Source organism: Bufo gargarizans, chromosome 4, assembly GCF_014858855.1.
Source record: "Bufo gargarizans isolate SCDJY-AF-19 chromosome 4, ASM1485885v1, whole genome shotgun sequence".
Classification (NCBI taxonomy): Eukaryota; Metazoa; Chordata; class Amphibia; order Anura; family Bufonidae; genus Bufo; species Bufo gargarizans.
In genome coordinates, this window is record NC_058083.1 from 176,189,739 (window position 1) to 176,203,736 (window position 13,998).

The 13,998-nt window shown below is 42.5% G+C and overlaps 1 protein-coding gene across 1 annotated transcript in view; it reads right to left on the reverse strand.

Moving 5' to 3' along the window:
* Positions 1-2,070, reverse strand: part of NLGN1 (neuroligin 1) — a 541,429-nt gene extending 539,359 nt beyond the window's left edge. Inside the window, exon 1 of the mRNA XM_044289824.1 lies at positions 1,725-2,070. The gene's annotated coding sequence lies outside the window, so the exon portion shown is untranslated. The remainder of the gene's footprint in view (positions 1-1,724) is intronic.
* Positions 2,071-13,998: the final 11,928 nt, after the last annotated feature.

A 13,998-nucleotide genomic window follows, 5' to 3' on the forward strand; every position in this document is an offset into this window, starting at 1 on the left:
ATTGCGTACAAGCTTTTTATTGCAAAGGACTAAATATCATCCAAACAAAGAAGCGTGCAGCTTTTCTATGCATCTGCGGCTGGGGATTTTACACTAAAGATAGCTTCTTTCACAAACTGGTTTTACATGAAGCATAAAATCAGTCGAAAAGATTGCTAATTAGTTTTAATATCGACACATTCCATGTATCTCATGTTCTTTATATGAAATGCAATCACTGCAACACACAGTACAGCACCATTTCTACAGGAGACCTTACAGTGTCATATATCTATAAATCTCCATAAAATAAAATAAAAGCTGATAAACCTCTTTTATTGTTATTTCAAGAGTGAGTCTGACCAAGGCAAAAAAATAATAATAAAAAATGGCTGTAGAGATACAAGGATAGATCCAACTGATTTATAATTCTTTTCATTTCAGAGGTGGGAGGGGGGAATCATCCTAAGCAAATGGTCCTAAAAATACCGAGGAACCTTCAGCAGCAAAACTGGGCCAAACAGCCATCTACCACTATCTGCCTCTGCCTGTACCGTGTACATAGATTTTATACAGCCTTACACTGAAATGGCGCAAATGTCATAGTAAATAGACTTTGAATGGAGAATACCACTGCCAAAAACACCGACCCTTTCACTGCTCAACCTGCAAGTCCACTGAGCGCCATGGCTTTCAAAGGGTTAACACTTTTCCATGCATGCCATAAAAAAAAAAACATAAAAAAGGCTCCGAAATAACTGTAAATGTCTTATCTTTGATATCAATGTATGGACTTAGGGATGGATGGTTACAGATGGAGATAGGTAGTGAGATATATAGATGTAGAGATAGATAGATAGATAGATAGATAGATAGATAGATAGATGTAGAGATAGATAGATGTAGAGATAGATAGATGTAGAGATAGATAGATAGATGTAGAGATAGATAGATGATAGGTAGATATGAGATAGATAGATGTAGAGATAGAGATGATAGATATGAGATAGATAGATACATAGATAGATGTAGAGATAGATAGATGTAGAGATAGATAGATGTAGAGATAGATAGATAGATGTAGAGATAGATAGATGATAGGTAGATATGAGATAGATAGATGTAGAGATAGAGATGATAGATATGAGATAGATAGATACATAGATAGATGTAGAGATAGATAGATGTAGAGATAGATAGATGATAGGTAGATATGAGATAGATAGATGTAGAGATAGAGATGATAGATAGATAGATATGAGATAGATAGATAGATAGATAGATGTAGAGATAGAGATGATAGATAGATAGATATGAGATAGATAGATAGATAGATGTAGAGATAGATAAATAATAGATAGGATATAGAAAGATATGAGAAAGATAGACCGATTTCATAAATAAATAAGATTATATATCTATCTATCAGATAGATGATAAATAGATGTATAGATAGATAATAGATGATAAATAGATAGATAACAGATAGCAGATAGCTGATAAATAGATCGATAGCAGATTAGATAGACAGCTAGATAGCAGATTAGACAGATAGGTGCTGTAGACAGAGACAGGCACATCTATAAATGATCTCTGTTACTAGCCAGAATATGGAAACTAATCCATGTTGTTCTAGGACATGGACCAATGCTTCCCCCAAAGACTGTGGAAAGTTGAGGGGGGCCCTGCTGCTCGTCGCCCCCTCCCAGCCCCTGAGACGGTCCCCGGGTGTGAGGAGTATTTACCAGCTCCTGCAGCCGCGGCTCCGCAGTGTGAAGGCGCCGGCTTCATGCCTCCGAGCTCAGGGAGAAGCCCCGCTCCGTCTCCTGCAGCCTCCCTCACTCTGCCCCGTCTTCTCCAGTATCAGCATCATCTGGGCGCCACGACTCCCTGGAAGCCCCAGCCACAGAGCGGAGACATTCAGGCGCAGCGTATGTGTGTGGACGGGGGCTTATCCATGGCTGTCAGTGTCTTCAGCCCGGCGAAGGCGGCTGCTCTCGGCGGAGTACTGGCCCGGGCTCCCGGCTCCCAGGTCTGGCGGCAGTGCTCAGTGAAGCGGGGATTTTCCTGGTTCTCCTCCGGATCCCGTCCCCTCCGCTTTCCAGCAGGAGAGAGCCCTGTTTTCCTCTCACACAGGTTGGAACTTTAGTGCGCTGCCTGCTCTAAAACTAGTGCACATGCGCCCCCGGTGGTGATGAGGGGAAGCACGCAGCATCACTGCAAAAAAGCAGCCCAAGGAGAGCTGGGATTTTTTCCTATCTAGTACAGTAAATGGTCATCTATACTGAACGCTGCTGAAATTAGATGTTTGGTGGAAAATGGTGGCACTTATCTCAATTCTCTGTAGTCCCAAGTTTAATGAGTAGACACAGTAAAGAAATATATGGTATGCATGGCGCCAGGGGCGTAGCTAAAGACTCATGGGCCCTGGTGCAAGAGTTCAGCTTGGGCCCCCGTCCCTCAGTGCTTTGTGGCCAGGGGCAGGGGAGCGCGTAGCCTTCCTGCTGCCTGAGGCAAACATTGAAAAGGCCCCCCTCATGCCAAATTCTTAACCTAACCCCTTCCCTCCAGCCAGAGGTGTAAATTGACCAGTATGCACTTTCTATAATGCCAGTGTCTTATGTGGCACAAGGGTCTTTGGGCCCCTCAGTCTCCTTGGCTGCTACCTCTGCACCCCCTATAGCTACGCCCCCGTATGGCGCATAGGCTATAATCACCAGTTATTTCCAGCAAATAGGAAATTGGGGTCAGAATAAAAAATAAATCACCTACATTTAGTTTTTAGATAGACTTGTGATTGACCTACAATACACTGGTGAATTGCATAAATGAATGCATTGTTATACCACATACAGACAAGCGCAGTCTAGGGGCTTATTCACATGGGGCAGAATTAAAGCAAAAATGTGTGTGTCTGTAACTGTAAATGGGGCCTGCATTCAAGTGTATGGAAGGAAGACGTGTCAATAGCCCCTCAGATTTTATACAGCAGCAGATTGCTACCCATGGCCAGGAGTAGATCCTTCACTAGGATAAGGTATCCTGGAAATAGTTGGACAGGTTCTTTTATTTTGGTCCCGAGGCTGGTGTGTGAATGGGGCCTAAGAGTGGAGTTACGCACAGCTTTTCATTGCAGCTTTTGATGAAGCTTTTTGCGTCACAGCCAAAAGTGGACTCAGCAGGAAGGAGAAGTAGAAGTCCTTCCTTTATATTTCTCATTCCCTTCCAAACCACTTCTGACTTTGGCTCCAAAAGCTGCCACAAAAAGCTGTGTGTGATCCCAGACTAACGGTACGACCACACGACGTGGTCACAATCTGTTCAGGTTGCGGCCAACTGCCGCCAAGAACCGCACGACCAATTGGCTTCAATACCATGCGGCCATTAAGAATTCAGACGTCCTTTACAGGGTGGTCTTCATTAGTGAAATATACCTAAATTGACCTTGCAGTTTTTTTTTACCACAGCTGGCCGCAACCTGACTGGATTACAACTAGGCTTCAGCGAATCCAGCATCAGATCATAGGTCTGAAGTCGATTTGTTAAAAAACGTCAGCCAGCTTCCAAGCTGTCTTACATTGAGCCCATTTTCTACATCTAAAACAGGCCTGCGGCCTATCCCCTTTCCCGCCCACACCCACAATTTTAGACCTGGCGTGAGAGGGAAAAGTCGTAAATTGTGGTGCAACAGTCTAATATAGGCGTATTTCAGGTTGACAGATGAACCCCTTTGTTTGTAATGCAGTTTCCATGTACAGCAGTAAAATGTATGGGCTCCATGAAGTAAAACTTTGCCTGAGACTTTGATATTCATATCTGCGCATTTAACAACATTTTAAAACAGGAATCTGAAGTCAGCTTTGGTACTGGCTGGTACCTTGGTACCAAACCCAACTTTGAATTCCTGTTTTAAAATGTTATTGAATGCGCAGATATGAATAACGAAGTCATTCACCGATGTCTCATGGAGCCCATATATTTTAATGCTGTACGGAAACAGCATTAACATCAACGGTTTTTGATGAATCAACTTTGGATCTATGATCTGAAGCTTGATTCGCTCAACACTAATTACAGCCCTGCAGTGCGGTCATACACTAAGCCTGCCTGCGTGCATTTGTATGGTAAAATCAAAAACAGCATGAAAACCTGAAAAAAAAAATCACACATAAATCTGGACTATTTATTGTGCATTTATGGTGCAGATTTTCGGTGTATTTTAGTAACTACATTGAAGTCTACGGGAAAAAACTTATTAAGCATGTTGTGCCAGAATTATGGCGTAAAATGCACCAGAAAGAATGGCGTTTTAATTTGCATCAAATATATCAAATTTATTTCTCCAGAATTTTCACCATAAAGAATGCATCACGCCAGAAATTAGTTATAAATGTCAAAGTAGGCGGAGCTATGAAATTGGCGCATATTACGCCTCATCTATCATCCTCTTAGTGGCAGAAATGGCTCAAATTTTTGCGGACAATCAAGCCAGCTTATGTGGTGGTGTTTTGTGTAAAAAGTTGCATTTATGGCATAAAGATGCGACTTTTTGTCAAAAAGTTGCATTTATGAAATGGAAAAACAAACTCGTCGTGGGAACAAGTGACAGGTAAGTATTAAAGCAGGATGCGTTTTATCTAATAGAAATGAGCTAAAAAAAACTGGGTTTTGTCAGTAAATTGACATTCAACAAAAACAAAACAATGACAAAAAAAAACGTCCACGAGTCTGAGACAAAAGTCATAATTTACCACTGGAAATGTCGCAAATATGTTTCAAAAGTCACAACTGTGGTCTGGCGGGATTGGCTGAAATGGCGCATTTCAGTTTTAAAAAGTCTCATTTTGGTGCTCCAAAATGCATTCCGTTCTCATTCCGGAGAGCAAACCTTAACATGCTGCGGTTTGCTTTCTGTCCTAGGATGCGGAGCAAAGCCTGATCCGTTTTCTCTGACACAATCTGACATAATAGAAAACGGATCCGTCCCTCATTGACTTTTAGTGGAGTTCATGATGGATCCGTCTTGACTATGTTACAGCTAATACAACCGGATCCGTTCATAACGGATGCAGATGGTTTGCACGCAAGTTTAGTCAGCCTTGTCTGTTTCCGTTTTCTCCGCACTAGTATAATCAGTTTTTGACACGTTTTTCACACGTGTGAAAAAAAAACCCTGAAGAATAACAATCTACATCTAGCAACCATCAGTGGAAAACTCGTTTGGATGCAATCTGCTTTTCACGCAAGCCCCAGAGCTGCCTGAAAAACACAGAATATAAAACATCCTGCAATTTTTCCTGAACACAGAAATGATACATAAAAAACGTGCACAGACCCATCGACATGAACGGGTCAGGATTCCGTCTGAATGTTACGTGTTTGCTTCACTCATCACACCCAGGCGGAAAACTCACTCACATGAAAGAGGCCTAAAGGGCAGCAATGCTCGGGAGAGTGATGGAGTATCTCCATGGCACACCAAGTACAGCGCCATATATTGTATAGTGGCTGTGTTTGGTATTGCAGCCCAATCCCATTCACTTGTATGGCGCTGAGCCACGTGACCGATTAACGTGACGCCGCAGCTTCTTCCGACAGCTATTTGGTGGAGGTTATCAATATTTCATGCATCTAATAACCCCAGAGAACCCCTTTCATTATAAAGTGTATAATTAATGCACGTGGATGATATACTTATGCCATCCGATGACTAGCAAACACCTACAAGGGTTAATTCTCCAAGCAAGACACCCTACTGCTCAGTGGTATATTCATAATTAGTTGCTGCTGAAAATTCTGAGGAAACTGGAACACTATATTTCAGCATTTCCATGGCAATACTTTATGCCATTTTAATTATATATAGACAATGGCGAGACGGCAAAACAGCAGCATGAAACTTCTCATTAAGTTTGCACAAGTTGAATTCATAAGCCACAATCTTTAATGCTTAATATATTTCCATGACACACATATTAGCGCACGCTACTGCGGTATGTATAAAGGGAAAAGAATATTACCCATTACCATAAAACTAATGTGAAGGCTTCGATCCGAATTTCAAGGAAAATTTGTTTTGCCGCAAAGCCGAATTTTTTTTTTTGCTTTGTGGTAGCAGATCAATTTTCCCTGAATGACGGTAAGAAATACCTCATCCATTTGATCGTGACAAGCCGGCCACCGCTATCTTAATTGAAGATCTCGCACAAAATCCTGTGCGCCAGCCACCTGAGATTTTGCGCTAGATCTTCAATCAATATGGCGGCAGCCAGCTCATTGCGATCAAATGTATGAGGTAAGCAAGATGTATTTATTTTATATTTTATTTTACACTGCATTATTACTATCAGATGGCGCAATCATCTGAGGGGTACAATGACGGGAAGCGGCGCAATCACCTCTCTCTCTCATATCACCCACTATTTACCAAGGAATGAACTTCATGACAAAGTAATTCGTCACAAAGCAAATTTTTTAGCAAAATTTGGCCAAGCAGCCAAATCGAATTTTCTAATACTTTGCTCATCTCTATTTGCTAGTCTGCAGTGGCGGATTGGCCATAGACTCTGCAGGGAAATTTCCCGGTGGGCCGATGTCCAAGGGGGCCACCCAAGTCCTCCTCTCTGCCGCTGACATAATGAGATATCAGCAGTAATTAAAGCTGTGAGCATCAGGTACTCAGTCACCAGCACATGCTCTCATGAATTCAACTGCTGTGGCCCTCACCTCCTAAGCCCTCTGCTCCATAGACAACTGGAGGAGGACAGAAGATGGTAGCTATTGATGGCCACCATAGAGGGACAGCTTTTGGGGCAGTATATTGTGCTGCACTGTGGTATATAGTTCTGCTGGGATGGTATTTTGCACTATGGTATTCTTGACCCCACCTACTTGTGTTGCCCCATCTTCTATTAATTTGGACCTGCCTACAAAATAGGGCCACTTTTATTTTTATTTTATTTTTTTTTTTTTTTTTCAGGGCCACTGTAAGTTCCCAGTCCACCCCTGCTAGTCTATATTCTTGTGGAACAAATATAATTCTAGATTTAGGGTATGATCACACTGTCAGGTTTCTTGATGCAGTTTTAGAAGTCAAAACCAGGGGATAATTCAAAAGAGAGGAGAAGCCATATCTGTCCTTTATGTTTTTTCGCCACTTCTGATTTTGACTTCCAGAACTGCATCAAGAAACCTGATCACGTGACCGTACCCTTAAAATCCTAAGAAAACGAGAAAACTGAACTCTTCTGATAGTCATAACGGATGATTAAACTGAACTTTTCCATTCATACTTGATATAAATTGTACAGTAGCTTTAAAGACTTATTCATGTACACAACAATGCCACAGTCACTCCATGTGCCACCATACAGAGCTCAAATGTCAAAAATGGACTATATCTACCTAATTAATAATTTTCTGTTGTATTAACATGAAATCTGAGTCTGTATAAAATTCTTCAAATATAGATGAATAGCCCCAGGGATTGTCACACAATGATACCTGTCCATAAGAATTTCATAGACAAGGACCCCACTTTATTGACTAGAAAGGAGAGTGAATTGCTCTCATTTTGACAGACCTGACCCCTCCATATACAGGACAGGAGAAGTGAGGTTGGGAGTGACAGTGGAGGCTCGATGGTGGAATTATTTCTCATGGCAGCTATGGGTCTATGTCAGCACTCCCTGGGGCCTGTGCACAGTGAAGAGAGGGCGCACCATGGGTTTCTCTGGGCACACCCTTGCTTTGGAGATTTGCCTGCCTGGTGGTGGTGCAAGGTGCCCTTGGTGTTGGTGGGTGTTGGGGTGCAAAGCAATGTCCCAATAGATGTTTAGACAGAGCGGGAAACAGAAAATAATAAAGTGAAGTTCGGGTCCCCATTGACTTCAATGAAGTTTGGGTCTGAACTTTGACCTGAAGTTTGGCTGAACCCGGGTTTGCTTATCCCTAGTGGGAGTCTGACCACCCATGCGATCACTAGAATGGGGGCCTGTGTTTCCTCATTGAATACAGCAGTAGACAAGCATGCCCACTGACAATCCATTGAACTCTATGGTGAGATAGCCAAGTAGAAGCACTCGCTATCTCCAGCAGCCCTATAGGTTTGAATGACAGCACTTGTGCATGTCCGCAGTTCCAGTCTACCAGGGTAATATCTGCTTATAGCCCTTTAAAAACATATCAATACCCTAGAACAAATGTGTAGCAGACTATCATATATCTACCTATCATTACCTACAGGCCAGGCTCATGATTCACTTCCATATTACATACACCTACCAGACAACTGTGTACTATTTTTAGGGAACATTTTGAAACAATGTTATACTACACGAGTGACATAATAAGGACACTGGTGACATATCTGCTTCCTGGCTTTACCTGTAGGACATAGAACTTCCTATGAGGCTTCCTGTATTGCCCATTTTGCACATACTGTGTCAGTTACTGTGCTCATAATGTGTTTAGCATCTGGTAACCAGTATCAGGGGGCGGGAGACCTATTTCTGTTCTTTTTCTCCTATTTTTCCTTATGTAAGCACATATTAACATGAAGACAGTGTGCCAAGTACGTGCAGCCAGGCAAAATGTACAATCTTTCCTGCATAGAAGATAATTTAATTCTTGTTATTTTAAATCTATTATCTATCTATCTATCTATCTATCTATCTCTACGTCTACTGTATCATTTATCTATCTCTACATCTATCGATTATCTATCTATCGATAACATCTAACTATCTATCTATCTATCCATTATCTATCTATTTATCCTATCCATATATATATATTGTGGGGATTCGCTTTGGTAGGCAGGGTAAGCGGACGCAGTACAGAGGCAAAAACAAGGTTCAAATCAAAGTTCAGTGTTTATTCACACATAGCAAGAAAACAAGCCAAAAGAAAGTGTTCCGTTTTGGTGCCTGTTCACACCACACAAAGTTCACAGTGCAAAAAGACGTCACCTGGTCAGCAGATGATTTTCACCCAGAGTCCGCAGCAGTCTTTAGTGGCCTGTTTCCCCCAGCCTATGGCTCACACAAACAGATGCCTCAGTGTTTCAAACCACAGACTCCTCAGCTCCTCTGTCATGGAGGATAATTCACCACCTGAACATGCTGGCTGGGTTTTTTATATTCCAGCCAAAACCCGGCCTGGAACCGTGGGGAACAGCCACCCACCCTGCTCTTTGGCTGCTCCCAATAAGAACCGGCCCGGATTGGCTTTACAGCCATTCTAACAGTTGAAGTGTCAGATTGCACTACAGACCTGACACTTCAGGAAAAAACCCGGTTCTTACCTCACCGAGGCCAGGAACCTCGGTGACACGTATCTTCCGTCAAAGACGGCTCCTTGTTCCTTCTTACAATATATATATATATCTGCCTGTCTGTCTGTCTATCTATCTATCTATCTATCTATCTATCTATCTATCCATTAGCTATATATTTATCCTATCCATCTATCTATTGTTATATTCATTTATCTATCTGCCTGTCTATCTATCTATCTATCTATCTATCTATCTATCTATCTATCTATCTATGTATCTAACTATCATCTATTCAGCATTTTATAACTAGTGCTTTCTGCTAGATGCTGCTGGAACCAGTTAACAATCGTCCTTAATAGTATAACTTAGCTCTAAAAAAGAGCAAATCTCCTGGCATTCATTTTGGGTCCAATTCAATCGAATTGACCATCAAATTCCATTCAGTCAGCACAAATTTGATCCTAATCAAAAGTGGTCCTATTGTCTTGAAAAGTATATATATATAATAATCTGGGGTCTCCTAGGACTGTATCCAACCTCTTTCAAGCTCTTTAACGCCAAGACTGCATTAGTAAAGTCAAAGTAACAAAGACATACATGGCTACAGAGAAATGGATGGTAGCTAAAGGTAATAAACATCATAAATCTACACTCTTCTTCCCACTACGAAACACACTCAATGACACTAATCCACTCTCCATCTGCATTGTGTGTTTGACTATCTCTCATTCTCTTTCTGATGTCCTCTCTCCAATGTTTAGCCCCACAAAGCTGCAGCTTTTCCTGGTTGGGATGTTCTCTCCTGGCTATGACTCATCCACCGTGTCATCAGTGATAGTGTTGATTGAGCATGCTCGGCCGAACACAAGTTCGTCTCAAGCATCTCCATGCTCGACACATGGCGGTATTCGACCGAATACTGCATGTGCTCGAGCGCAGTGCTGAAGCAGCCCTATAGGTTTGAATGACAGCACTTGTGCATGTCCGCAGTTCCAGTCTACCAGGGTAATATCTGCTTTAGTGATCACTGTGGATAGGAGATAGCCCTTTAAAAACATATCAATACCCTAGAACAAATGTGTAGCAGACTATCATATATCTACCTATCATTATTTACAGGCCAGGCTCATAATTCACTTCCATATTACATACACCTACCAGACAACTACGCAAGCTACGCAGCCAATAAACAAGCAGGTAATTACTGCCCTTCCCTGTAATGCCGTAGCCATGTTGGTTACTGGCATTACTGTGATTGGCTGGCCGGAACACATATAGCACCCGATGACACATGTTCAGCTCAGTTTTAGTCAGGGAGAGCTGCGCTGAAGAAGGGAAAGATAGTGTAGGGAGTATATATTTTTTTTAAGGATTATTGTTTTGTATGGCAGCAGCAATATTTTTAACGCAACCTGCACTAAATTGCTAAAACTTTACAAAGCCATAAGTCCTTTTAAGGACTATTGTTGTGTGTGGGAGCAATATCTTTTTTTTAGCACATCCTGCACTAAATAGCGTGCAATAGTTATGCCGCTGCAGACAGCAACATTATCTGCGCTACATCTCCTGTGTAACATGTGCACATCCCAAAAATATCAGTGACATCCAGTGTACATTTTCCGTAGACGGTATCCACTGCGGACAGTGACATTACCTGGGGTACATCTCCTGTGTAACGTTTCCACATCCCAAATACCTGTGACATTCCCTGTAATTTTTTATTTGCTGCTGGTGACATCAGCAACATTATCTGCAGTATTTCTCCTGTGTAACGTTTCCACATTCCAAATACCTGTGACATTCCCTGTAATTTTATATTAGCCGCAGCTCACATCTGCAACATTATCTGCGGTATTTCTCCTGTGTAGCGTTTTCCACATCCAAAGTACCTGTGATATTTCCTGCAATTTTTTATTAGCTGCTGGTGACATCATTGACATTATCTGCGGTATATCTCCTGTGTGATGTTATCACATCCCAAATAATTTTATATTAGCCGCTGCTGGCATCAGCAACATTATCTGCGGTACTTTTCCTGTGTAAAGTTTCCACATCCCAAATACCTGTGACATTCCCTGTAATTTTATATTAGCCGCTGCTATCAGCGACATTATCTGCGGTATTTCTCTTGTGTAATGTTTCCACATCCCAAATACCTGTCATATTCCCTGTATTTTTTTATTAGCTGCAAGTGACATCATTGACATTATCTGCGGTATATCTCCTGTGTGATGTTATCACATCCCAAATACCTGTGACATTCCCTGTAATTTTTCATTAGCCGCTGGTGACATCAGCGACATTATCTGCGGTATTTCTCCTCTGTAACGTTTCTATATCCCAAATACCTGTGACATTCCCTGTAATTTTATATTAGCCGCTGCTGACATCAGCAACATTATTTGCGATATTTCTCCTGTGTAACGTTTCCACGTGCCAAATTCCAATGAGATTTCCTGTAATTTTTTATTAGCCGCTGGTGACATCAGCGACATTATCTGCGGTATTTCTCCTCTGTAACGTTTCTATATCCCAAATACCTGTGACATTCCCTGTAATTTTATATTAGCCGCTGCTGACATCAGCAACATTATTTGCGATATTTCTCCTGTGTAACGTTTCCACGTGCCAAATTCCAATGAGATTTCCTGTAATTTTTTATTAGCCGCCGCTGACATCAGCAACATTATATGCGGTACATCTCCTGTATGATGTTTCCACATCCCAAATACCTGTGACATTCCCCATAATTTTTTATTAGCTGCTGGTGACAGCATTGACATTATCTGCAGTATATCTTCTGTTTGAAGTTTCCACATCCAAAATGACTATTTTTTTATTATTTTGCGCATACACTTACAAATCCTACACTACTGTACGTGTGACATTCTTTCAAGCATATATAACATTTAATATGAAGAAGGTGAGCAGTAAGGGACAGGGAATTGGCTGTGATGCTGATGGTGCACGCAGAGGCCATGGCCCTGGGTGCGTCTGAACTGGTGAGGACGTTTTGTTTTATTTATTTTTGTGCAAATTCCTTTCACTGGGTAGTTTTGATGTTTGTGAGTATTATTTACTTAAATTTGTGCTCCTATTATATTTTATTAATTAGAAGTAAAAGATAAGTTTTAGCTCCCTCTTCATTCCCCTTCTGGGACCTCATGTTTGAAGGTTCACTTAACCACTGACACATGGACAAGTGCTTTTGGCCAGGGATGCTACATTTCCCTGACGGCACACTGGGTGAACGTTGTGGAGGCCGGGAGTACCCTGGGATGGCACAGGTGCTACCAATGCCAAGGATTGCGGGCCCTAATTCCATCAGGGTTTCTGCCACCACCTACGTTAGTGGCTCCAACCCCCACTTCTCCTCCTCTGCCTCCTCCCTCACTTCCACCTTTGAATTCTCATCTTGCAGCACCAGTCAGCCATCAGTCGGTAGCTGGAAGCAGTGTAGCACTGCACTGGGTAAGCATCAACAGGCTGTGCTTAAGCTGATCTACTTAGGTGACAAACAGCACACCGCCGCAGAGCTGTGGCAGGGAATAGGAGACCAGACTGAGCTGTGGCTCTTGGCAGTCAACCTAGAACCAGGCATGGTTGTGTCTGATAATAGCTGTAACTTGGTGGTGGCTTTGGAGCTCGGCAAGCTCAAACACATCCCATGCCTAGCCCACGTCTTCAACTTAGTGTTTCATCGGTTTCTCAAAACCTACCCCAATTTTTCTGAGCTACTGGTGAAGGTGCACCTCGTGTGTGCCCATTTCCGCAAGTCATCGACAGCTACCGCCTGTTTGTCAACATTGCAGCAGTGCTTACAATTGACAGCTCACTGTTCTGTGACGTGAGCATGCACTGGAACTCGACGTTCCATATGTTGGCCAGGCTTTGTGAGCAGCAGAGGGCAGTAGTGGAATACTAGCTGCAACATAATCGTCACCTTTCCAGTCAGCTTCTGCTCTTCACAAGCGATGAGTGGGCATGGATGTCTTACCTCTGTGAGGTTTTAAGAAACTTAGAGGAAGCAACACAGATGGCGAGCGGCGATAACGCTATTATCAGCGTCACCATCCCACTTCTGAGTCTACTCAAACATTCGATGCTTACAATTAAGGGCAACACTTTGCATGTGGAAGTGGTGGAAATGGGGGAAGACATTACACAGGGTGATAGCAAGACCACCCTCAGTACGTCATCTCAGCGCAAATTGGATGATGATGAGGAGAAGGAGGAGCAGGAGACTGTTGCCTCCGCTACAGAGGGTAGTACCCATGGAAGTTTAATTCCATCTGTTCAGTGTGGATAGGCAGAAGAGGAGGAAGAGCATGAGGAGATTGAGAGTCATCCTCCTGATGATGACAACGAAATCTTGCCTGTTGGCACTCTGGCACACAGGGCTGACTTTATGTTTGGCTATCTTTCCGTGACCAATGGGTTTTACACATTTTGCCCAACACCGATTACTGGTTGTTCCCCCGTCTCGACCCCCACGACAAAAATAACTTCTTATATATCATTCCTGTGATGGAGAGGACGAGCAAAATGGTGCAATAACAGAAGGTCCTTGTGGAAAAATTGCTCCAAAAATTTCCAGCTGACAATGATGGCAGCAGAGTACGTAGTTCCTTGGGCAAGCAAGGAGGGGAACACATAACAGTTCCAACAGTGGCATGGCAACACTCTCCAAAGCCTGGGAAAGTTTCATGACACCGTCTGATGAGCGGCCTAGTGTCACAAGG